The sequence below is a fragment of the Gadus morhua genome, chromosome 17 (assembly GCF_902167405.1).
Source record: "Gadus morhua chromosome 17, gadMor3.0, whole genome shotgun sequence".
Taxonomy (NCBI): domain Eukaryota; kingdom Metazoa; phylum Chordata; class Actinopteri; order Gadiformes; family Gadidae; genus Gadus; species Gadus morhua.
The window spans coordinates 19,568,005-19,587,096 of NC_044064.1; the positions used below are offsets into that span (position 1 = coordinate 19,568,005).

Sequence of the window (19,092 nt, forward strand, 5' to 3'; positions counted from 1 at the left end):
GGCTGGAAAGGGGACATGGGGGGAGCTGTCCTCTCACTTTGGCCCCCTTAAATGTTGTGTTGGCAAAAAAAATATAGCAAAATATGGCTTTCAAGAAATAAACGATTTGGATGTTATGATCGTAAGACAAGGTGAAATGGATAATATCTAATCTCCTAAATACTTCCACTTTCTAGAAAGCACTTTAACCAGATAGCTCTTCTTTCAGACAGTCCGTACTCTAGTCAGCAGGAGTACATGGTTAGAAGGGAAATGACAGAGTAGTTCTATCTTGATGAACTGCTTCTACTCTTGGAAACAAAGTCGATGTTTTCGCCTAACAAAGGTTACTGGTTTGGGCTAATGGACATCCTGGTGGTCAGTTAAAATCAGCTCGTCCCTGGGTGGGCTTGAACCACCAACCTTTCGATTAACAGTCGAACGCGCTAACCAATTGCGCCACAGAGACCAATGAACATATTCACATGTGTTGTAAAAATGCGAAAATGTCTGCATGTCAGCTATGGCAAAGTTCGCAACAAATGAATCTCACTCAACCATTGAAACAGTCAATGGCAATGAGATTGTATTATACCCTGGTATGCTAGAATACCATCTAAGGAGAATAGCCATGCTTTCAAAGTCATGTTATATTGCTTATTGGCCCTTTGAAATTATCAAGACTTTTATGGTTTGCCGCCACAATCCTTAGTTGCAACTTATTTTCAAACTTTCTAGCTGACTCCATAGCAATGCAAAATGTTGTGGCTCAAACACGCAACCTGCTGACCGGCTGACATTTAGTGTGGCTCTATGATCGAACAGAACCAAGAACTACTCATTTTACTTTTTTGTTCCATCAGATGGGCTAGGTTAAAAGTACATAGCGCCCAACGTGGGGCTCGAACCCACGACCCTGAGATTAAGAGTCTCATGCTCTACCGACTGAGCTAGCCGGGCATATTAAAACAATACCAGACACCATTAAAAAAAAAAAAACACAGACAAAACACCCACTGCGATAAATCTCCTCTACAATGATGTCTTCACATTTTGATAGAAAGTAGCCGTATTTCATTCCCCAATGATAAATCACATATGATTTAAATTCTTGGGTCCCCTCCCTCTCAGTCCCCCCTGAATAATCTCCTTTCAACCCTTAAACTCATCTCTGAGTGTATGTAATCTCCTGGGTTCTGGAAAGGGGACATGGGGGGAGCTGTCCTCTCACTTTGGCCCCCTTAAATGTTGTGTTGGCAAAAAAAATATGGCAAAATATGGCTTTCAAGAAAAAAAACGATTTGGATGTTATGATCGTAAGACAAGGTGAAATGGATAATATCTAATCTCCTAAATACTTCCACTTTCTAGAAAGCACTTTAACCAGATAGCTCTTCTTTCAGACAGTCCGTACTCTAGTCAGCAGGAGTACATGGTTAGAAGGGAAATTACAGAGTAGTTCTATCTTGATGAACTGCTTCTACTCTTGGAAACAAAGTCGATGTTTTCGCCTAACAAAGGTTACTGGTTTGGGCTAATGGACATCCTGGTGGTCAGTTAAAATCAGCTCGTCCCTGGGTGGGCTTGAACCACCAACCTTTCGATTAACAGTCGAACGCGCTAACCAATTGCGCCACAGAGACCAATGAACATATTCACATGTGTTGTAGAAATCCGAACATGTCTGCATGTCAGCTATGGCAAAGTTCGCAACAAATGAATCTCACTCAACCATTGAAACAGTCAATGGCAATGAGATTGTATTATACCCTGGTATGCTAGAATACCATCTAAGGAGAATAGCCATGCTTTCAAAGTCATGTTATATTGCTTATTGGCCCTTTGAAATTATCAAGACTTTTATGGTTTGCCGCCACAATCCTTAGTTGCAACTTATTTTCAAACTTTCTAGCTGACTCCATAGCAATGCAAAATGTTGTGGCTCAAACACGCAACCTGCTGACCGGCTGACATTTAGTGTGGCTCTATGATCGAACAGAACCAAGAACTACTCATTTTACTTTTTTGTTCCATCAGATGGGCTAGGTTAAAAGTATATAGCGCCCAACGTGGGGCTCGAACCCACGACCCTGAGATTAAGAGTCTCATGCTCTACCGACTGAGCTAGCCGGGCATATTAAAACAATACCAGACACCATTAAAAAAAAAAACACAGACAAAACACCCACTGCGATAAATCTCCTCTACAATGATGTCTTCACATTTTGATAGAAAGTAGCCGTATTTCATTCCCCAATGATAAATCACATATGATTTAAATTCTTGGGTCCCCTCCCTCTCAGTCCCCCCTGAATAATCTCCTTTCAACCCTTAAACTCATCTCTGAGTGTATGTAATCTCCTGGGTTCTGGAAAGGGGACATGGGGGGAGCTGTCCTCTCACTTTGGCCCCCTTAAATGTTGTGTTGGCAAAAAAAATATAGCAAAATATGGCTTTCAAGAAAAAAACGATTTGGATGTTATGATCGTAAAACAAGGTGAAATGGATAATATCTAATCTCCTAAATACTTCCACTTTCTAGAAAGCACTTTAACCAGATAGCTCTTCTTTCAGACAGTCCGTACTCAAGTCAGCAGGAGTACATGGTTAGAAGGGAAATGACAGAGTAGTTCTATCTTGATGAACTGCTTCTACTCTTGGAAACAAAGTCGATGTTTTCGCCTAACAAAGGTTACTGGTTTGGGCAAATGGACATCCTGGTGGTCAGTTAAAATCAGCTCGTCCCTGGGTGGGCTTGAACCACCAACCTTTCGATTAACAGTCGAACGCGCTAACCAATTGCGCCACAGAGACCAATGAACATATTCACATGTGTTGTAAAAATGCGAACATGTCTGCATGTCAGCTATGGCAAAGTTCGCAACAAATGAATCTCACTCAACCATTGAAACAGTCAATGGCAATGAGATTGTATTATACCCTGGTATGCTAGAATACCATCTAAGGAGAATAGCCATGCTTTCAAAGTCATGTTATATTGCTTATTGGCCCTTTGAAATTATCAAGACTTTTATGGTTTGCCGCCACAATCCTTAGTTGCAACTTATTTTCAAACTTTCTAGCTGACTCCATAGCAATGCAAAATGTTGTGGCTCAAACACGCAACCTGCTGACCGGCTGACATTTAGTGTGGCTCTATGATCGAACAGAACCAAGAACTACTCATTTTACTTTTTTGTTCCATCAGATGGGCTAGGTTAAAAGTATAAAGCGCCCAACGTGGGGCTCGAACCCACGACCCTGAGATTAAGAGTCTCATGCTCTACCGACTGAGCTAGCCGGGCATATTAAAACAATACCAGACACCATTAAAAAAAAAAAAACACAGACAAAACACCCACTGCGATAAATCTCCTCTACAATGATGTCTTCACATTTTGATAGAAAGTAGCCGTATTTCATTCCCCAATGATAAATCACATATGATTTAAATTCTTGGGTCCCCTCCCTCTCAGTCCCCCCTGAATAATCTCCTTTCAACCCTTAAACTCATCTCTGAGTGTATGTAATCTCCTGGGTTCTGGAAAGGGGACATGGGGGGAGCTGTCCTCTCACTTTGGCCCCCTTAAATGTTGTGTTGGCAAAAAAAATATGGCAAAATATGGCTTTCAAGAAAAAAAACGATTTGGATGTTATGATCGTAAGACAAGGTGAAATGGATAATATCTAATCTCCTAAATACTTCCACTTTCTAGAAAGCACTTTAACCAGATAGCTCTTCTTTCAGACAGTCCGTACTCTAGTCAGCAGGAGTACATGGTTAGAAGGGAAATTACAGAGTAGTTCTATCTTGATGAACTGCTTCTACTCTTGGAAACAAAGTCGATGTTTTCGCCTAACAAAGGTTACTGGTTTGGGCTAATGGACATCCTGGTGGTCAGTTAAAATCAGCTCGTCCCTGGGTGGGCTTGAACCACCAACCTTTCGATTAACAGTCGAACGCGCTAACCAATTGCGCCACAGAGACCAATGAACATATTCACATGTGTTGTAGAAATCCGAACATGTCTGCATGTCAGCTATGGCAAAGTTCGCAACAAATGAATCTCACTCAACCATTGAAACAGTCAATGGCAATGAGATTGTATTATACCCTGGTATGCTAGAATACCATCTAAGGAGAATAGCCATGCTTTCAAAGTCATGTTATATTGCTTATTGGCCCTTTGAAATTATCAAGACTTTTATGGTTTGCCGCCACAATCCTTAGTTGCAACTTATTTTCAAACTTTCTAGCTGACTCCATAGCAATGCAAAATGTTGTGGCTCAAACACGCAACCTGCTGACCGGCTGACATTTAGTGTGGCTCTATGATCGAACAGAACCAAGAACTACTCATTTTACTTTTTTGTTCCATCAGATGGGCTAGGTTAAAAGTATATAGCGCCCAACGTGGGGCTCGAACCCACGACCCTGAGATTAAGAGTCTCATGCTCTACCGACTGAGCTAGCCGGGCATATTAAAACAATACCAGACACCATTAAAAAAAAAAAACACAGACAAAACACCCACTGCGATAAATCTCCTCTACAATGATGTCTTCACATTTTGATAGAAAGTAGCCGTATTTCATTCCCCAATGATAAATCACATATGATTTAAATTCTTGGGTCCCCTCCCTCTCAGTCCCCCCTGAATAATCTCCTTTCAACCCTTAAACTCATCTCTGAGTGTATGTAATCTCCTGGGTTCTGGAAAGGGGACATGGGGGGAGCTGTCCTCTCACTTTGGCCCCCTTAAATGTTGTGTTGGCAAAAAAAATATAGCAAAATATGGCTTTCAAGAAAAAAACGATTTGGATGTTATGATCGTAAAACAAGGTGAAATGGATAATATCTAATCTCCTAAATACTTCCACTTTCTAGAAAGCACTTTAACCAGATAGCTCTTCTTTCAGACAGTCCGTACTCAAGTCAGCAGGAGTACATGGTTAGAAGGGAAATGACAGAGTAGTTCTATCTTGATGAACTGCTTCTACTCTTGGAAACAAAGTCGATGTTTTCGCCTAACAAAGGTTACTGGTTTGGGCAAATGGACATCCTGGTGGTCAGTTAAAATCAGCTCGTCCCTGGGTGGGCTTGAACCACCAACCTTTCGATTAACAGTCGAACGCGCTAACCAATTGCGCCACAGAGACCAATGAACATATTCACATGTGTTGTAAAAATGCGAACATGTCTGCATGTCAGCTATGGCAAAGTTCGCAACAAATGAATCTCACTCAACCATTGAAACAGTCAATGGCAATGAGATTGTATTATACCCTGGTATGCTAGAATACCATCTAAGGAGAATAGCCATGCTTTCAAAGTCATGTTATATTGCTTATTGGCCCTTTGAAATTATCAAGACTTTTATGGTTTGCCGCCACAATCCTTAGTTGCAACTTATTTTCAAACTTTCTAGCTGACTCCATAGCAATGCAAAATGTTGTGGCTCAAACACGCAACCTGCTGACCGGCTGACATTTAGTGTGGCTCTATGATCGAACAGAACCAAGAACTACTCATTTTACTTTTTTGTTACATCAGATGGGCTAGGTTAAAAGTATATAGCGCCCAACGTGGGGCTCGAACCCACGACCCTGAGATTAAGAGTCTCATGCTCTACCGACTGAGCTAGCCGGGCATATTAAAACAATACCAGACACCATTAAAAAAAAAAAAACACAGACAAAACACCCACTGCGATAAATCTCCTCTACAATGATGTCTTCACATTTTGATAGAAAGTAGCCGTATTTCATTCCCCAATGATAAATCACATATGATTTAAATTCTTGGGTCCCCTCCCTCTCAGTCCCCCCTGAATAATCTCCTTTCAACCCTTAAACTCATCTCTGAGTGTATGTAATCTCCTGGGTTCTGGAAAGGGGACATGGGGGGAGCTGTCCTCTCACTTTGGCCCCCTTAAATGTTGTGTTGGCAAAAAAAATATGGCAAAATATGGCTTTCAAGAAAAAAACGATTTGGATGTTATGATCGTAAGACAAGGTGAAATGGATAATATCTAATCTCCTAAATACTTCCACTTTCTAGAAAGCACTTTAACCAGATAGCTCTTCTTTCAGACAGTCCGTACTCAAGTCAGCAGGAGTACATGGTTAGAAGGGAAATTACGGAGTAGTTCTATCTTGATGAACTGCTTCTACTCTTGGAAACAAAGTCGATGTTTTCGCCTAACAAAGGTTACTGGTTTGGGCTAATGGACATCCTGGTGGTCAGTTAAAATCAGCTCGTCCCTGGGTGGGCTTGAACCACCAACCTTTCGATTAACAGTCGAACGCGCTAACCAATTGCGCCACAGAGACCAATGAACATATTCACATGTGTTGTAAAAATCCGAACATGTCTGCATGTCAGCTATGGCAAAGTTCGCAACAAATGAATCTCACTCAACCATTGAAACAGTCAATGGCAATGAGATTGTATTATACCCTGGTATGCTAGAATACCATCTAAGGAGAATAGCCATGCTTTCAAAGTCATGTTATATTGCTTATTGGCCCTTTGAAATTATCAAGACTTTTATGGTTTGCCGCCACAATCCTTAGTTGCAACTTATTTTCAAACTTTCTAGCTGACTCCATAGCAATGCAAAATGTTGTGGCTCAAACACGCAACCTGCTGACCGGCTGACATTTAGTGTGGCTCTATGATCGAACAGAACCAAGAACTACTCATTTTACTTTTTTGTTCCATCAGATGGGCTAGGTTAAAAGTATATAGCGCCCAACGTGGGGCTCGAACCCACGACCCTGAGATTAAGAGTCTCATGCTCTACCGACTGAGCTAGCCGGGCATATTAAAACAATACCAGACACCATTAAAAAAAAAAAAACACAGACAAAACACCCACTGCGATAAATCTCCTCTACAATGATGTCTTCACATTTTGATAGAAAGTAGCCGTATTTCATTCCCCAATGATAAATCACATATGATTTAAATTCTTGGGTCCCCTCCCTCTCAGTCCCCCCTGAATAATCTCCTTTCAACCCTTAAACTCATCTCTGAGTGTATGTAATCTCCTGGGTTCTGGAAAGGGGACATGGGGGGAGCTGCCCTCTCACTTTGGCCCCCTTAAATGTTGTGTTGGCAAAAAAAATATGGCAAAATATGGCTTTCAAGAAAAAAACGATTTGGATGTTATGATCGTAAGACAAGGTGAAATGGATAATATCTAATCTCCTAAATACTTCCACTTTCTAGAAAGCACTTTAACCAGATAGCTCTTCTTTCAGACAGTCCGTACTCAAGTCAGCAGGAGTACATGGTTAGAAGGGAAATGACAGAGTAGTTCTATCTTGATGAACTGCTTCTACTCTTGGAAACAAAGTCGATGTTTTCGCCTAACAAAGGTTACTGGTTTGGGCAAATGGACATCCTGGTGGTCAGTTAAAATCAGCTCGTCCCTGGGTGGGCTTGAACCACCAACCTTTCGATTAACAGTCGAACGCGCTAACCAATTGCGCCACAGAGACCAATGAACATATTCACATGTGTTGTAAAAATGCGAACATGTCTGCATGTCAGCTATGGCAAAGTTCGCAACAAATGAATCTCACTCAACCATTGAAACAGTCAATGGCAATGAGATTGTATTATACCCTGGTATGCTAGAATACCATCTAAGGAGAATAGCCATGCTTTCAAAGTCATGTTATATTGCTTATTGGCCCTTTGAAATTATCAAGACTTTTATGGTTTGCCGCCACAATCCTTAGTTGCAACTTATTTTCAAACTTTCTAGCTGACTCCATAGCAATGCAAAATGTTGTGGCTCAAACACGCAACCTGCTGACCGGCTGACATTTAGTGTGGCTCTATGATCGAACAGAACCAAGAACTACTCATTTTACTTTTTTGTTCCATCAGATGGGCTAGGTTAAAAGTATATAGCGCCCAACGTGGGGCTCGAACCCACGACCCTGAGATTAAGAGTCTCATGCTCTACCGACTGAGCTAGCCGGGCATATTAAAACAATACCAGACACCATTAAAAAAAAAAAACACAGACAAAACACCCACTGCGATAAATCTCCTCTACAATGATGTCTTCAAATTTTGATAGAAAGTAGCCGTATTTCATTCCCCAATGATAAATCACATATGATTTAAATTCTTGGGTCCCCTCCCTCTCAGTCCCCCCTGAATAATCTCCTTTCAACCCTTAAACTCATCTCTGAGTGTATGTAATCTCCTGGGTTCTGGAAAGGGGACATGGGGGGAGCTGTCCTCTCACTTTGGCCCCCTTAAATGTTGTGTTGGCAAAAAAAATATAGCAAAATATGGCTTTCAAGAAATAAACGATTTGGATGTTATGATCGTAAGACAAGGTGAAATGGATAATATCTAATCTCCTAAATACTTCCACTTTCTAGAAAGCACTTTAACCAGATAGCTCTTCTTTCAGACAGTCCGTACTCTAGTCAGCAGGAGTACATGGTTAGAAGGGAAATGACAGAGTAGTTCTATCTTGATGAACTGCTTCTACTCTTGGAAACAAAGTCGATGTTTTCGCCTAACAAAGGTTACTGGTTTGGGCTAATGGACATCCTGGTGGTCAGTTAAAATCAGCTCGTCCCTGGGTGGGCTTGAACCACCAACCTTTCGATTAACAGTCGAACGCGCTAACCAATTGCGCCACAGAGACCAATGAACATATTCACATGTGTTGTAAAAATGCGAACATGTCTGCATGTCAGCTATGGCAAAGTTCGCAACAAATGAATCTCACTCAACCATTGAAACAGTCAATGGCAATGAGATTGTATTATACCTTGGTATGCTAGAATACCATCTAAGGAGAATAGCCATGCTTTCAAAGTCATGTTATATTGCTTATTGGCCCTTTGAAATTATCAAGACTTTTATGGTTTGCCGCCACAATCCTTAGTTGCAACTTATTTTCAAACTTTCTAGCTGACTCCATAGCAATGCAAAATGTTGTGGCTCAAACACGCAACCTGCTGACCGGCTGACATTTAGTGTGGCTCTATGATCGAACAGAACCAAGAACTACTCATTTTACTTTTTTGTTCCATCAGATGGGCTAGGTTAAAAGTATATAGCGCCCAACGTGGGGCTCGAACCCACGACCCTGAGATTAAGAGTCTCATGCTCTACCGACTGAGCTAGCCGGGCATATTAAAACAATACCAGACACCATTAAAAAAAAAAAACACAGACAAAACACCCACTGCGATAAATCTCCTCTACAATGATGTCTTCACATTTTGATAGAAAGTAGCCGTATTTCATTCCCCAATGATAAATCACATATGATTTAAATTCTTGGGTCCCCTCCCTCTCAGTCCCCCCTGAATAATCTCCTTTCAACCCTTAAACTCATCTCTGAGTGTATGTAATCTCCTGGGTTCTGGAAAGGGGACATGGGGGGAGCTGTCCTCTCACTTTGGCCCCCTTAAATGTTGTGTTGGCAAAAAAAATATGGCAAAATATGGCTTTCAAGAAAAAAACGATTTGGATGTTATGATCGTAAGACAAGGTGAAATGGATAATATCTAATCTCCTAAATACTTCCACTTTCTAGAAAGCACTTTAACCAGATAGCTCTTCTTTCAGACAGTCCGTACTCAAGTCAGCAGGAGTACATGGTTAGAAGGGAAATGACAGAGTAGTTCTATCTTGATGAACTGCTTCTACTCTTGGAAACAAAGTCGATGTTTTCGCCTAACAAAGGTTACTGGTTTGGGCAAATGGACATCCTGGTGGTCAGTTAAAATCAGCTCGTCCCTGGGTGGGCTTGAACCACCAACCTTTCGATTAACAGTCGAACGCGCTAACCAATTGCGCCACAGAGACCAATGAACATATTCACATGTGTTGTAAAAATGCGAACATGTCTGCATGTCAGCTATGGCAAAGTTCGCAACAAATGAATCTCACTCAACCATTGAAACAGTCAATGGCAATGAGATTGTATTATACCCTGGTATGCTAGAATACCATCTAAGGAGAATAGCCATGCTTTCAAAGTCATGTTATATTGCTTATTGGCCCTTTGAAATTATCAAGACTTTTATGGTTTGCCGCCACAATCCTTAGTTGCAACTTATTTTCAAACTTTCTAGCTGACTCCATAGCAATGCAAAATGTTGTGGCTCAAACACGCAACCTGCTGACCGGCTGACATTTAGTGTGGCTCTATGATCGAACAGAACCAAGAACTACTCATTTTACTTTTTTGTTCCATCAGATGGGCTAGGTTAAAAGTATATAGCGCCCAACGTGGGGCTCGAACCCACGACCCTGAGATTAAGAGTCTCATGCTCTACCGACTGAGCTAGCCGGGCATATTAAAACAATACCAGACACCATTAAAAAAAAAAAAACACAGACAAAACACCCACTGCGATAAATCTCCTCTACAATGATGTCTTCACATTTTGATAGAAAGTAGCCGTATTTCATTCCCCAATGATAAATCACATATGATTTAAATTCTTGGGTCCCCTCCCTCTCAGTCCCCCCTGAATAATCTCCTTTCAACCCTTAAACTCATCTCTGAGTGTATGTAATCTCCTGGGTTCTGGAAAGGGGACATGGGGGGAGCTGTCCTCTCACTTTGGCCCCCTTAAATGTTGTGTTGGCAAAAAAAATATGGCAAAATATGGCTTTCAAGAAAAAAACGATTTGGATGTTATGATCGTAAGACAAGGTGAAATGGATAATATCTAATCTCCTAAATACTTCCACTTTCTAGAAAGCACTTTAACCAGATAGCTCTTCTTTCAGACAGTCCGTACTCAAGTCAGCAGGAGTACATGGTTAGAAGGGAAATGACAGAGTAGTTCTATCTTGATGAACTGCTTCTACTCTTGGAAACAAAGTCGATGTTTTCGCCTAACAAAGGTTACTGGTTTGGGCAAATGGACATCCTGGTGGTCAGTTAAAATCAGCTCGTCCCTGGGTGGGCTTGAACCACCAACCTTTCGATTAACAGTCGAACGCGCTAACCAATTGCGCCACAGAGACCAATGAACATATTCACATGTGTTGTAAAAATGCGAACATGTCTGCATGTCAGCTATGGCAAAGTTCGCAACAAATGAATCTCACTCAACCATTGAAACAGTCAATGGCAATGAGATTGTATTATACCCTGGTATGCTAGAATACCATCTAAGGAGAATAGCCATGCTTTCAAAGTCATGTTATATTGCTTATTGGCCCTTTGAAATTATCAAGACTTTTATGGTTTGCCGCCACAATCCTTAGTTGCAACTTATTTTCAAACTTTCTAGCTGACTCCATAGCAATGCAAAATGTTGTGGCTCAAACACGCAACCTGCTGACCGGCTGACATTTAGTGTGGCTCTATGATCGAACAGAACCAAGAACTACTCATTTTACTTTTTTGTTCCATCAGATGGGCTAGGTTAAAAGTATATAGCGCCCAACGTGGGGCTCGAACCCACGACCCTGAGATTAAGAGTCTCATGCTCTACCGACTGAGCTAGCCGGGCATATTAAAACAATACCAGACACCATTAAAAAAAAAAAAACACAGACAAAACACCCACTGCGATAAATCTCCTCTACAATGATGTCTTCAAATTTTGATAGAAAGTAGCCGTATTTCATTCCCCAATGATAAATCACATATGATTTAAATTCTTGGGTCCCCTCCCTCTCAGTCCCCCCTGAATAATCTCCTTTCAACCCTTAAACTCATCTCTGAGTGTATGTAATCTCCTGGGTTCTGGAAAGGGGACATGGGGGGAGCTGTCCTCTCACTTTGGCCCCCTTAAATGTTGTGTTGGCAAAAAAAATATAGCAAAATATGGCTTTCAAGAAATAAACGATTTGGATGTTATGATCGTAAGACAAGGTGAAATGGATAATATCTAATCTCCTAAATACTTCCACTTTCTAGAAAGCACTTTAACCAGATAGCTCTTCTTTCAGACAGTCCGTACTCTAGTCAGCAGGAGTACATGGTTAGAAGGGAAATTACAGAGTAGTTCTATCTTGATGAACTGCTTCTACTCTTGGAAACAAAGTCGATGTTTTCGCCTAACAAAGGTTACTGGTTTGGGCTAATGGACATCCTGGTGGTCAGTTAAAATCAGCTCGTCCCTGGGTGGGCTTGAACCACCAACCTTTCGATTAACAGTCGAACGCGCTAACCAATTGCGCCACAGAGACCAATGAACATATTCACATGTGTTGTAAAAATCCGAACATGTCTGCATGTCAGCTATGGCAAAGTTCGCAACAAATGAATCTCACTCAACCATTGAAACAGTCAATGGCAATGAGATTGTATTATACCCTGGTATGCTAGAATACCATCTAAGGAGAATAGCCATGCTTTCAAAGTCATGTTATATTGCTTATTGGCCCTTTGAAATTATCAAGACTTTTATGGTTTGCCGCCACAATCCTTAGTTGCAACTTATTTTCAAACTTTCTAGCTGACTCCATAGCAATGCAAAATGTTGTGGCTCAAACACGCAACCTGCTGACCGGCTGACATTTAGTGTGGCTCTATGATCGAACAGAACCAAGAACTACTCATTTTACTTTTTTGTTCCATCAGATGGGCTAGGTTAAAAGTATATAGCGCCCAACGTGGGGCTCGAACCCACGACCCTGAGATTAAGAGTCTCATGCTCTACCGACTGAGCTAGCCGGGCATATTAAAACAACACCAGACACCATTAAAAAAAAAAAAACACAGACAAAACACCCACTGCGATAAATCTCCTCTACAATGATGTCTTCACATTTTGATAGAAAGTAGCCGTATTTCATTCCCCAATGATAAATCACATATGATTTAAATTCTTGGGTCCCCTCCCTCTCAGTCCCCCCTGAATAATCTCCTTTCAACCCTTAAACTCATCTCTGAGTGTATGTAATCTCCTGGGTTCTGGAAAGGGGACATGGGGGGAGCTGTCCTCTCACTTTGGCCCCCTTAAATGTTGTGTTGGCAAAAAAAATATGGCAAAATATGGCTTTCAAGAAAAAAACGATTTGGATGTTATGATCGTAAGACAAGGTGAAATGGATAATATCTAATCTCCTAAATACTTCCACTTTCTAGAAAGCACTTTAACCAGATAGCTCTTCTTTCAGACAGTCCGTACTCAAGTCAGCAGGAGTACATGGTTAGAAGGGAAATGACAGAGTAGTTCTATCTTGATGAACTGCTTCTACTCTTGGAAACAAAGTCGATGTTTTCGCCTAACAAAGGTTACTGGTTTGGGCAAATGGACATCCTGGTGGTCAGTTAAAATCAGCTCGTCCCTGGGTGGGCTTGAACCACCAACCTTTCGATTAACAGTCGAACGCGCTAACCAATTGCGCCACAGAGACCAATGAACATATTCACATGTGTTGTAAAAATGCGAACATGTCTGCATGTCAGCTATGGCAAAGTTCGCAACAAATGAATCTCACTCAACCATTGAAACAGTCAATGGCAATGAGATTGTATTATACCCTGGTATGCTAGAATACCATCTAAGGAGAATAGCCATGCTTTCAAAGTCATGTTATATTGCTTATTGGCCCTTTGAAATTATCAAGACTTTTATGGTTTGCCGCCACAATCCTTAGTTGCAACTTATTTTCAAACTTTCTAGCTGACTCCATAGCAATGCAAAATGTTGTGGCTCAAACACGCAACCTGCTGACCGGCTGACATTTAGTGTGGCTCTATGATCGAACAGAACCAAGAACTACTCATTTTACTTTTTTGTTCCATCAGATGGGCTAGGTTAAAAGTATATAGCGCCCAACGTGGGGCTCGAACCCACGACCCTGAGATTAAGAGTCTCATGCCCTACCGACTGAGCTAGCCGGGCATATTAAAACAATACCAGACACCATTAAAAAAAAAAAAACACAGACAAAACACCCACTGCGATAAATCTCCTCTACAATGATGTCTTCACATTTTGATAGAAAGTAGCCGTATTTCATTCCCCAATGATAAATCACATATGATTTAAATTCTTGGGTCCCCTCCCTCTCAGTCCCCCCTGAATAATCTCCTTTCAACCCTTAAACTCATCTCTGAGTGTATGTAATCTCCTGGGTTCTGGAAAGGGGACATGGGGGGAGCTGTCCTCTCACTTTGGCCCCCTTAAATGTTGTGTTGGCAAAAAAAATATGGCAAAATATGGCTTTCAAGAAAAAAACGATTTGGATGTTATGATCGTAAGACAAGGTGAAATGGATAATATCTAATCTCCTAAATACTTCCACTTTCTAGAAAGCACTTTAACCAGATAGCTCTTCTTTCAGACAGTCCGTACTCAAGTCAGCAGGAGTACATGGTTAGAAGGGAAATCACAGAGTAGTTCTATCTTGATGAACTGCTTCTACTCTTGGAAACAAAGTCGATGTTTTCGCCTAACAAAGGTTACTGGTTTGGGCTAATGGACATCCTGGTGGTCAGTTAAAATCAGCTCGTCCCTGGGTGGGCTTGAACCACCAATCTTTCGATTAACGGTCGAACGCGCTAACCAATTGCGCCACAGAGACCAATGAACATATTCACATGTGTTGTAAAAATAAGAACATGTCTGCATGTCAGCTATGGCAAAGTTCGCAACAAATGAATCTCACTCAACCATTGAAACAGTCAATGGCAATGAGATTGTATTATACCCTGGTATGCTAGAATACCATCTAAGGAGAATAGCCATGCTTTCAAAGTCATGTTATATTGCTTATTGGCCCTTTGAAATTATCAAGACTTTTATGGTTTGCCGCCACAATCCTTAGTTGCAACTTATTTTCAAACTTTCTAGCTGACTCCATAGCAATGCAAAATGTTGTGGCTCAAACACGCAACCTGCTGACCGGCTGACATTTAGTGTGGCTCTATGATCGAACAGAACCAAGAACTACTCATTTTACTTTTTTGTTCCATCAGATGGGCTAGGTTAAAAGTATATAGCGCCCAACGTGGGGCTCGAACCCACGACCCTGAGATTAAGAGTCTCATGCCCTACCGACTGAGCTAGCCGGGCATATTAAAACAATACCAGACACCATTAAAAAAAAAAAAACACAGACAAAACACCCACTGCGATAAATCTCCTCTACAATGATGTCTTCACATTTTGATAGAAAGTAGCCGTATTTCATTCCCCAATGATAAATCACATATGATTTAAATTCTTGGGTCCCCTCCCTCTCAGTCCCCCCTGAATAATCTCCTTTCAACCCTTAAACTCATCTCTGAGTGTATGTAATCTCCTGGGTTCTGGAAAGGGGACATGGGGGGAGCTGTCCTCTCACTTTGGCCCCCTTAAATGTTGTGTTGGCAAAAAAAATATGGCAAAATATGGCTTTCAAGAAAAAAACGATTTGGATGTTATGATCGTAAGACAAGGTGAAATGGATAATATCTAATCTCCTAAATACTTCCACTTTCTAGAAAGCACTTTAACCAGATAGCTCTTCTTTCAGACAGTCCGTACTCAAGTCAGCAGGAGTACATGGTTAGAAGGGAAATTACAGAGTAGTTCTATCTTGATGAACTGCTTCTACTCTTGGAAACAAAGTCGATGTTTTCGCCTAACAAAGGTTACTGGTTTGGGCTAATGGACATCCTGGTGGTCAGTTAAAATCAGCTCGTCCCTGGGTGGGCTTGAACCACCAATCTTTCGATTAACGGTCGAACGCGCTAACCAATTGCGCCACAGAGACCAATGAACATATTCACATGTGTTGTAAAAATAAGAACATGTCTGCATGTCAGCTATGGCAAAGTTCGCAACAAATGAATCTCACTCAACCATTGAAACAGTCAATGGCAATGAGATTGTATTATACCCTGGTATGCTAGAATACCATCTACGGAGAATAGCCATGCTTTCAAAGTCATGTTATGTTGCTTATTGGCCCTTTGAAATTATCAAGACTTTTATGGTTTGCCACCACAATCCTTAGTTGCAACTTATTTTCAAACTTTCTAGCTGACTCCATAGCAATGCAAAATGTTGTGGCTCAAACACGCAACCTGCTGACCGGCTGACATTTAGTGTGGCTCTATGATCGAACAGAACCAAGAACTACTCATTTTACTTTTTTGTTCCATCAGATGGGCTAGGTTAAAAGTATATAGCGCCCAACGTGGGGCTCGAACCCACGACCCTGAGATTAAGAGTCTCATGCTCTACCGACTGAGCTAGCCGGGCATATTAAAACAATACCAGACACCATTAAAAAAAAAAAAACACAGACAAAACACCCACTGCGATAAATCTCCTCTACAATGATGTCTTCAAATTTTGATAGAAAGTAGCCGTATTTCATTCCCCAATGATAAATCACATATGATTTAAATTCTTGGGTCCCCTCCCTCTCAGTCCCCCCTGAATAATCTCCTTTCAACCCTTAAACTCATCTCTGAGTGTATGTAATCTCCTGGGTTCTGGAAAGGGGACATGGGGGGAGCTGTCCTCTCACTTTGGCGCCCTTAAATGTTGTGTTGGCAAAAAAAATATAGCAAAATATGGCTTTCAAGAAAAAAACGATTTGGATGTTATGATCGTAAGACAAGGTGAAATGGATAATATCTAATCTCCTAAATACTTCCACTTTCTAGAAAGCACTTTAACCAGATAGCTCTTCTTTCAGACAGTCCGTACTCAAGTCAGCAGGAGTACATGGTTAGAAGGGAAATGACAGAGTAGTTCTATCTTGATGAACTGCTTCTACTCTTGGAAACAAAGTCGATGTTTTCGCCTAACAAAGGTTACTGGTTTGGGCTAATGGACATCCTGGTGGTCAGTTAAAATCGGCTTGTCCCTGGGTGGGCTTGAACCACCAACCTTTCGATTAACAGTCGAACGCGCTAACCAATTGCGCCACAGAGACCTATGAACATATTCACATGTGTTGTAAAAATGCGAACATGTCTGCATGTCAGCTATGGCAAAGTTCGCAACAAATGAATCTCACTCAACCATTGAAACAGTCAATGGCAATGAGATTGTATTATACCCTGGTATGCTAGAATACCATCTAAGGAGAATAGCCATGCTTTCAAAGTCATGTTATATTGCTTATTGGCCCTTTGAAATTATCAAGACTTTTATGGTTTGCCGCCACAATCCTTAGTTGCAACTTATTTTCAAACTTTCTAGCTGACTCCATAGCAATGCAAAATGTTGTGGCTCAAACACGCAACCTGCTGACCGGCTGACATTTAGTGTGGCTCTATGATCGAACAGAACCAAGAACTACTCATTTTACTTTTTTGTTCCATCAGATGGGCTAGGTTAAAAGTAAATAGCGCCCAACGTGGGGCTCGAACCCAAGACCCTGAGATTAAGAGTCTCATGCTCTACCGACTGAGCTAGCCGGGCATACAAAGGACAATACCAGACAACATTTAAAAAAAAGAAAACACGGACAAAAATCCCTCTGCGTTAAATCTCCTCTACAATGATGTCTTCAAATTTTGATAGAAAGTAGCCGTATTTCATTCCCCAATGATAAATCACATATGATTTAAATTCTTGGGTCCCCTCCCTCTCAGTCCCCCCTGAATAATCTCCTTTCAACCCTTAAACTCATCTCTGAGTGTATGTAATCTCCTGGGTTCTGGAAAGGGGACATGGGGGGAGCTGTCCTCTCACTTTGGCCCCCTTAAATGTTGTGTTGGCAAAAAAAATATAGCAAAATATGGCTTTCAAGAAAAAAACGATTTGGATGTTATGATCGTAAGACAAGGTGAAATGGATAATATCTAATCTCCTAAATACTTCCACTTTCTAGAAAGCACTTTAACCAGATAGCTCTTCTTTCAGACAGTCCGTACTCAAGTCAGCAGGAGTACATGGTTAGAAGGGAAATGACAGAGTAGTACTATCTTGATAAACTGCTTCTAGTCTTGGAAACAAAGTCGATGTTTTCGCCTGACAAAGGTTACTGGTTTGGGCTAATGGACATCCTGGTGGTCAGTTAAAATCAGCTCGTCCCTGGGTGGGCTTGAACGACCAACCTTTCGATTAACAGTCGAACGCGCTAACCAATTGCGCCACAGAGACCAATGAACATATTCTCATGTGTTGTAAAAATGCGAACATGTCTGCATGTCAGCTATGGCAAAGTTCGCAACAAATGAATCTCACTCAACCATTGAAACAGTCAATGGCAATGAGATTGTATTATACCCTGGAATGCTAGAATACCATCTAAGGAGAATAGCCATGCTTTCAAAGTCATGTTATATTGCTTATTGGCCCTTTGAAATAATCAAGACTTTTATGGTTTGCCGCCACAATCCTTAGTTGCAACTTATTTTCAAACTTTCTAGCTGACTCCATAGCAATGCAAAATTTTGTGGCTCAAACACGCAACCTGCTGACCGGCTGACATTTAGTGTGGCTCTATGATCGAACAGAACCAAGAACTACTCATTTTACTTTTTTGTTCCATCAGATGGGCTAGGTTAAAAGTATATAGCGCCCAACGTGGGGCTCGAACCCACGACCCTGAGATTAAGAGTCTCATGCTCTACCGACTGAGCTAGCCGGGCATACTAATAACAATACCAGACACCATTAAAAAAAAAAAAACACAGACAAAACACCCACTGCGATAAATCTCCTCTACAATGATGTCTTCACATTTTGATAGAAAGTAGCCGTATTTCATTCCCCAATGATAAATCATATATGATTTAAATTCTTGGGTCCCCTCCCTCTCAGTCCCCCCTGAATAATCTCCTTTCAACCCTTAAACTCATCTCTGAGTGTATGTAATCTCCTGGGTTCTGGAAAGGGGACATGGGGGGAGCTGTCCTCTCACTTTGGCCCCCTTAAATGTTGTGTTGGCAAAAAAAATATAGCAAAATATGGCTTTCAAGAAAAAACCGATTTGGATGTTATGATCGTAAGACAAGGTGAAATGGATAATATCTAATCTCCTAAATACTTCCACTTTCTAGAAAGCACTTTAACCAGATAGCTCTTCTTTCAGGCAGTCCGTACTCAAGTCAGCAGGAGTACATGGTTAGAAGGGAAATGACAGAGTAGTTCTATCTTTATGAACTGCTTCTAGTCTTGGAAACAAAGTCGATGTTTTCGCCTAACAAA

General features: G+C 41.2%; 32 non-coding genes across 32 annotated transcripts; all 32 read right to left on the reverse strand.

Moving 5' to 3' along the window:
* Nucleotides 1-374: 374 nt before the first annotated feature.
* On the reverse strand, nt 375-448 carry trnan-guu (transfer RNA asparagine (anticodon GUU)). The gene has a single exon. It is a non-coding gene; the product is annotated as a tRNA-Asn (tRNA).
* A 418-nt stretch (nt 449-866) lies between these two features.
* Nucleotides 867-939, reverse strand: trnak-cuu (transfer RNA lysine (anticodon CUU)). The gene has a single exon. It is a non-coding gene; the product is annotated as a tRNA-Lys (tRNA).
* A 609-nt stretch (nt 940-1,548) lies between these two features.
* trnan-guu (transfer RNA asparagine (anticodon GUU)) lies at nt 1,549-1,622 on the reverse strand. The gene has a single exon. It is a non-coding gene; the product is annotated as a tRNA-Asn (tRNA).
* Nucleotides 1,623-2,040: 418 nt separating this feature from the next.
* On the reverse strand, nt 2,041-2,113 carry trnak-cuu (transfer RNA lysine (anticodon CUU)). Its single transcript has one exon. It is a non-coding gene; the product is annotated as a tRNA-Lys (tRNA).
* A 606-nt stretch (nt 2,114-2,719) lies between these two features.
* Nucleotides 2,720-2,793, reverse strand: trnan-guu (transfer RNA asparagine (anticodon GUU)). Its single transcript has one exon. It is a non-coding gene; the product is annotated as a tRNA-Asn (tRNA).
* Nucleotides 2,794-3,211: 418 nt separating this feature from the next.
* Nucleotides 3,212-3,284, reverse strand: trnak-cuu (transfer RNA lysine (anticodon CUU)). Its single transcript has one exon. It is a non-coding gene; the product is annotated as a tRNA-Lys (tRNA).
* A 609-nt stretch (nt 3,285-3,893) lies between these two features.
* On the reverse strand, nt 3,894-3,967 carry trnan-guu (transfer RNA asparagine (anticodon GUU)). The gene has a single exon. It is a non-coding gene; the product is annotated as a tRNA-Asn (tRNA).
* Nucleotides 3,968-4,385: 418 nt separating this feature from the next.
* On the reverse strand, nt 4,386-4,458 carry trnak-cuu (transfer RNA lysine (anticodon CUU)). Its single transcript has one exon. It is a non-coding gene; the product is annotated as a tRNA-Lys (tRNA).
* Nucleotides 4,459-5,065: 607 nt separating this feature from the next.
* trnan-guu (transfer RNA asparagine (anticodon GUU)) lies at nt 5,066-5,139 on the reverse strand. The gene has a single exon. It is a non-coding gene; the product is annotated as a tRNA-Asn (tRNA).
* Nucleotides 5,140-5,557: 418 nt separating this feature from the next.
* Nucleotides 5,558-5,630, reverse strand: trnak-cuu (transfer RNA lysine (anticodon CUU)). The gene has a single exon. It is a non-coding gene; the product is annotated as a tRNA-Lys (tRNA).
* A 608-nt stretch (nt 5,631-6,238) lies between these two features.
* On the reverse strand, nt 6,239-6,312 carry trnan-guu (transfer RNA asparagine (anticodon GUU)). Its single transcript has one exon. It is a non-coding gene; the product is annotated as a tRNA-Asn (tRNA).
* A 418-nt stretch (nt 6,313-6,730) lies between these two features.
* Nucleotides 6,731-6,803, reverse strand: trnak-cuu (transfer RNA lysine (anticodon CUU)). Its single transcript has one exon. It is a non-coding gene; the product is annotated as a tRNA-Lys (tRNA).
* A 608-nt stretch (nt 6,804-7,411) lies between these two features.
* Nucleotides 7,412-7,485, reverse strand: trnan-guu (transfer RNA asparagine (anticodon GUU)). The gene has a single exon. It is a non-coding gene; the product is annotated as a tRNA-Asn (tRNA).
* A 418-nt stretch (nt 7,486-7,903) lies between these two features.
* On the reverse strand, nt 7,904-7,976 carry trnak-cuu (transfer RNA lysine (anticodon CUU)). Its single transcript has one exon. It is a non-coding gene; the product is annotated as a tRNA-Lys (tRNA).
* A 607-nt stretch (nt 7,977-8,583) lies between these two features.
* On the reverse strand, nt 8,584-8,657 carry trnan-guu (transfer RNA asparagine (anticodon GUU)). The gene has a single exon. It is a non-coding gene; the product is annotated as a tRNA-Asn (tRNA).
* Nucleotides 8,658-9,075: 418 nt separating this feature from the next.
* Nucleotides 9,076-9,148, reverse strand: trnak-cuu (transfer RNA lysine (anticodon CUU)). Its single transcript has one exon. It is a non-coding gene; the product is annotated as a tRNA-Lys (tRNA).
* Nucleotides 9,149-9,755: 607 nt separating this feature from the next.
* trnan-guu (transfer RNA asparagine (anticodon GUU)) lies at nt 9,756-9,829 on the reverse strand. Its single transcript has one exon. It is a non-coding gene; the product is annotated as a tRNA-Asn (tRNA).
* Nucleotides 9,830-10,247: 418 nt separating this feature from the next.
* trnak-cuu (transfer RNA lysine (anticodon CUU)) lies at nt 10,248-10,320 on the reverse strand. Its single transcript has one exon. It is a non-coding gene; the product is annotated as a tRNA-Lys (tRNA).
* Nucleotides 10,321-10,928: 608 nt separating this feature from the next.
* trnan-guu (transfer RNA asparagine (anticodon GUU)) lies at nt 10,929-11,002 on the reverse strand. Its single transcript has one exon. It is a non-coding gene; the product is annotated as a tRNA-Asn (tRNA).
* Nucleotides 11,003-11,420: 418 nt separating this feature from the next.
* trnak-cuu (transfer RNA lysine (anticodon CUU)) lies at nt 11,421-11,493 on the reverse strand. The gene has a single exon. It is a non-coding gene; the product is annotated as a tRNA-Lys (tRNA).
* A 608-nt stretch (nt 11,494-12,101) lies between these two features.
* On the reverse strand, nt 12,102-12,175 carry trnan-guu (transfer RNA asparagine (anticodon GUU)). The gene has a single exon. It is a non-coding gene; the product is annotated as a tRNA-Asn (tRNA).
* Nucleotides 12,176-12,593: 418 nt separating this feature from the next.
* On the reverse strand, nt 12,594-12,666 carry trnak-cuu (transfer RNA lysine (anticodon CUU)). Its single transcript has one exon. It is a non-coding gene; the product is annotated as a tRNA-Lys (tRNA).
* Nucleotides 12,667-13,274: 608 nt separating this feature from the next.
* On the reverse strand, nt 13,275-13,348 carry trnan-guu (transfer RNA asparagine (anticodon GUU)). Its single transcript has one exon. It is a non-coding gene; the product is annotated as a tRNA-Asn (tRNA).
* A 418-nt stretch (nt 13,349-13,766) lies between these two features.
* trnak-cuu (transfer RNA lysine (anticodon CUU)) lies at nt 13,767-13,839 on the reverse strand. Its single transcript has one exon. It is a non-coding gene; the product is annotated as a tRNA-Lys (tRNA).
* A 608-nt stretch (nt 13,840-14,447) lies between these two features.
* trnan-guu (transfer RNA asparagine (anticodon GUU)) lies at nt 14,448-14,521 on the reverse strand. The gene has a single exon. It is a non-coding gene; the product is annotated as a tRNA-Asn (tRNA).
* A 418-nt stretch (nt 14,522-14,939) lies between these two features.
* Nucleotides 14,940-15,012, reverse strand: trnak-cuu (transfer RNA lysine (anticodon CUU)). The gene has a single exon. It is a non-coding gene; the product is annotated as a tRNA-Lys (tRNA).
* Nucleotides 15,013-15,620: 608 nt separating this feature from the next.
* On the reverse strand, nt 15,621-15,694 carry trnan-guu (transfer RNA asparagine (anticodon GUU)). The gene has a single exon. It is a non-coding gene; the product is annotated as a tRNA-Asn (tRNA).
* A 418-nt stretch (nt 15,695-16,112) lies between these two features.
* On the reverse strand, nt 16,113-16,185 carry trnak-cuu (transfer RNA lysine (anticodon CUU)). The gene has a single exon. It is a non-coding gene; the product is annotated as a tRNA-Lys (tRNA).
* Nucleotides 16,186-16,793: 608 nt separating this feature from the next.
* trnan-guu (transfer RNA asparagine (anticodon GUU)) lies at nt 16,794-16,867 on the reverse strand. The gene has a single exon. It is a non-coding gene; the product is annotated as a tRNA-Asn (tRNA).
* Nucleotides 16,868-17,285: 418 nt separating this feature from the next.
* trnak-cuu (transfer RNA lysine (anticodon CUU)) lies at nt 17,286-17,358 on the reverse strand. Its single transcript has one exon. It is a non-coding gene; the product is annotated as a tRNA-Lys (tRNA).
* A 610-nt stretch (nt 17,359-17,968) lies between these two features.
* trnan-guu (transfer RNA asparagine (anticodon GUU)) lies at nt 17,969-18,042 on the reverse strand. The gene has a single exon. It is a non-coding gene; the product is annotated as a tRNA-Asn (tRNA).
* Nucleotides 18,043-18,460: 418 nt separating this feature from the next.
* Nucleotides 18,461-18,533, reverse strand: trnak-cuu (transfer RNA lysine (anticodon CUU)). Its single transcript has one exon. It is a non-coding gene; the product is annotated as a tRNA-Lys (tRNA).
* Nucleotides 18,534-19,092: the final 559 nt, after the last annotated feature.